The sequence below is a fragment of the Triticum dicoccoides genome, chromosome 2B, assembly GCF_002162155.2.
Source record: "Triticum dicoccoides isolate Atlit2015 ecotype Zavitan chromosome 2B, WEW_v2.0, whole genome shotgun sequence".
Classification (NCBI taxonomy): Eukaryota; Viridiplantae; Streptophyta; class Magnoliopsida; order Poales; family Poaceae; genus Triticum; species Triticum dicoccoides.
Genome location: NC_041383.1, coordinates 565,856,302 through 565,860,128, shown reverse-complemented (window position 1 = coordinate 565,860,128; position 3,827 = coordinate 565,856,302). Strand labels below are relative to the sequence as shown.

The window sequence follows — 3,827 nt, the reverse complement described above, 5'->3', positions numbered from 1 at the left end:
AGGGGAAGATAACCCATCCCGTAAACCTTCCCCTTAACTGGCACACAAAAAAACTCCCTCTTCCACGTGAAGCTTCGTGTATGCTTCGCTTGCTGCCGCCCAATCACAACCGTAGACCTCGCCTACCGTCGTGGCCCTTAATCATTCATCAGATTTGTTATGTTTCTACTCGAATTTGAATTTCAAATCAAACCTCATAAAATTTTGGTCCTAAAATGATGTTCATTTATTTGTGTCTGAAAACAAAATTATTTTTTAGTCTGCAAAAGTGAAGAAAAAAAATTATTTAATTTATTATGTTGATAGAATGGTCATGTATATAAATCTGATCAGACCATTCATTCTCCATGGACCGTTCAGATGGCCAGATCGTATTCTATAGGCGGTGCACGATGCCCGCCTTACCCGACATATCCTATTTCCCGCATACCTAATGTCCTTGGGAGCGCACACGTAGTATATGGACCGGACATATTCGGGTTTTTAATAAGCCTTTCTTCCATCGGTTTCTGGAAGTTTATGGCATCTTCCATAAACAGATATTTATCCTTTTCTTTTTAGTTTTCTCGGATATTTTCTTTTTTCTGTTTTCCTATCTTTTTATTTTCCTTTTTTATTGTTCCTTTTTAAAACCTGAAAAAAATTCTTGATTTAGTGGATATATTTTTTAATTCACACACATTTTCAAATTCAGTAAATGTTTTTGAAAGTGGCCAACAACTTTTGAATTATTGAACATTTTATTAATTCCCAACCATTTATTGACATTCTGACATATATTGAAATCCATGAACATTTTTCGGAATTCGTAACATTATCTGAAATTTTTAATATTTTTTGAACTTCACAAATATTTAAGAGTCAGTTCTTTTGGCGACTTAAAATATAAGCCGCCTCCTCCCAGCTTTCCCATAAGCCCGCTCTCTCGTTTACTAGGGCTTCTAAACTAGTTATTATGGAATAACTAATTTGAAAGCATCAAGAAAGTTAGTGGAGAGGCAGCTTATTTCTTAAGCCTCCCAAAAGAACTGGCCCTAAATCCGAAACATCCTTTGAATTCATGAGAAATTATGAAATTCGTGAAATGTTTTCGAAACGTGTGTGAAAAACAGCGAACAGGAAAGCAATACAGGGAACGAGCGGGAGTTGGGCCAGCCCAACTACCAACGGCGTACTACATCCCGGAGTTGGCGAGAAAGGAAATCCCTATTTGCCGCTCGTTGCGGCAAATTGTCCCCGTATCGCGAAACTACTGGGCCGGAACGCGCGTTGCGGCAAATTCCTGAAGATTTTGTTTGAGATTCACGGAAAATGTTCGAAAATTTGAAAAATGTTCCCATTTTCAAATTTTATTCATAAATTTAAAAAATGTTCTTGTTTCAAAAACATTTAACAAAATACAAAAATGTTCTTGTTCTTTAAAAAAATAAAAATGTTCACATTTAGAGTATTTGTTCTCTTTCTCACAAATTGTTCACAGCTCTAAAAAACATGCTTTTCCGTAGTTTCAAATTTTTTAGTTTTTTGAATTTCTGTTTCTTTACTTCATGTTTTCTATTCCTTTGTAATTCCTTTTTCTTCTCTTTCTTGTACTTGAGAATTTCAAATTATATATACAAAAAATGCTCAAAACTTCAAAAATGTTTCTGTTATTATCTTTTGTTCACAAATTCAAAAAACAATTCTCCATTTTTCATAAAAATGTTCGCATATGTAGAAAAAATATTCTCCTTTCAAATATTGTTCATAATATAAAAAAATGTTCGTGTTTTCAAATTTTCTTCTCGAGTTTGAAAAAATGTTCCTCTTTCAAAATTTATTCGCAATTCTAAGAAAAATGTTTGTGTCTTCTAATTTTGTTCTGTATTTTCAAAAAAAAAATTCCATTTCAAAATTTGTTCGCAATTTTCGGAAATAGGTCTATTTCTATTTTGTTTGGGAGTTTCAAAAAATGTTCACTATGTTTTTGTAAGTGTTAAAATTTTCCAATTTTGCTCAGGTTTTTCCATGTTTTTAAATGGTTACATATCCAAAATTTGTTTTTGAATTTGAAAAATGTTCATCTTCATTTTTCGTTTTTTCTGATTATTTTTGCCTGTTCCCTTCTCGTTTTTAAGAATATGGTTACTGTTTTAAAAAATGTTCGTTATTTCAGAAAAACTGTACCTTTTGTCGAAAAAGTTTGGAAATTTAAACATGTTTTCGTTTTCTCAATTTTTGTTCTGAGTTTGAAAAAACGTTCTTGTTTCAAAATTAGTTCATGAATTCCAAAAATATTCGCGTTTCCAAATTTTTGTTCAGAGTTTCAAAAAATATTCCTTTTAAGAAAAAAATGTTCACATATTCAAAAATGTTCATACTTTTCAAAAAGGTTTTCAGTGTATCAAGACTTTGTTCACATATTCTGAAAATGTTCAAGATTTTTAGGTTTTTCTTGTCAATTTCGAAAAGTGTCGCTTTAAAAAAACACGTTTTCAAAATAATGTCCGCTTTGGGAATTTGAAAAAATGTTTGGACCTATATTATCCTTAGCTTCGCGCGGCCAATAAAGCTCATCTAGCGCGTTGGCTATGCTCTTTCCTGGCATTTCCTAACCAGTAAACCTATTACGTGCATTTTGTTAACTGGCGCCTGTGGCTTCCGTAAATGGGCCGGCCCATCTAGGCGCCGGTTCTCGATTTTTCTTTTGAAAATTCTGTGAACTTTTTTGAGATTGATGAACTTTTTTGAAATTTAATGAACATTTATTTTGAAAATGGGTGAAATTTTTTTTCTGTTCCGTGAACTTTTTCTAAAAATATATGAACTTTTTTTTCAATTTCTATGAACTTTTGCTAAGTTGGATGAACTTTTTTCAATTTGAATGAACTTTTTCAAAATTTATGAACCTTTTTTTAAAGATATGAACGTATTTTTTCAAATGGATGAACTTTTTTTATTTAAATCTGTAAACCTTTCTTCATTTCATATTTTTATTTTCGTAAAAAAACTAAAAAAAACTTGGGGCAGCACGCTAGTGGGCCGGCCCATGCTAGCAGCGCTGCAGGCGCCGGATCGTTAACGGGCGCTTTCGGCGCTCTATAGGAGCTCCCCTCTTTCCTACCTAACAGTAGGTTCGCATTCTTTTTTTGGATTTTTCACCGTGTTGCGGTAATGGGCCGGCCCAGCTGGAGTCGCGCCTGTGCGTTCGCTCGGCAATTTGCCGCAATGAGCGGCGCGAGAAACGGCACCCGCACGGACTCGGCCCTCGCCCTCCCTCCCGTCCATAAATACTGGCCGACCCCTCCCCTTTCTCCCCCTTTTCTTCGTCCCGAAAGCCTTCGCCTCCAGCTTTAATTTGCTCGACGTCACTTGGTGCAGTGGTCTCTGCCAGAAGTTCGGCATGGACCAATGCTTGCAGGTCGCTTTGTTCGCCGGCACGGACGCGATCGCCAGGCGGTCCAATTTCATCTTCTCGCCCCTGTCCATGCGGACCGGGCTCGCGCTGCTCGCCACCGGCACCAACGGCAAGACGCTGAGCCAGCTGCTGGCCTTTTTGGGCTCCCAGGACCTCCACCTCCTCAACGCGGCCAGTGCCAGCCTCATCGCCGAGATGCGCGCGTGGCCGCAGCTCACCTTCGCCGCTGGCATCTTCGCGGACAAATCATTCTCGCTGAGGACGGAGTTCGTGTCCGCCGCCGCCTCCGCCCACCGGGCCTCCGTGAGATCCGTGGACTTTCAGAACCAGGTAGTTCCATAGTGGCATTTGTAGCACTTAACGATAACGATAAGTACAAGTAAATTGACAATCAACCTGCAACTAAACATGTTTTTTTTTTCGTCAAAAA

The 3,827-nt window shown here is 37.6% G+C and overlaps 1 pseudogene; it reads left to right on the top strand.

Annotated features, from left to right (window-relative positions):
* Positions 1-3,318: 3,318 nt before the first annotated feature.
* The window catches only part of LOC119361014, a 1,706-nt pseudogene continuing 1,197 nt past the window's right edge, over positions 3,319-3,827 (top strand).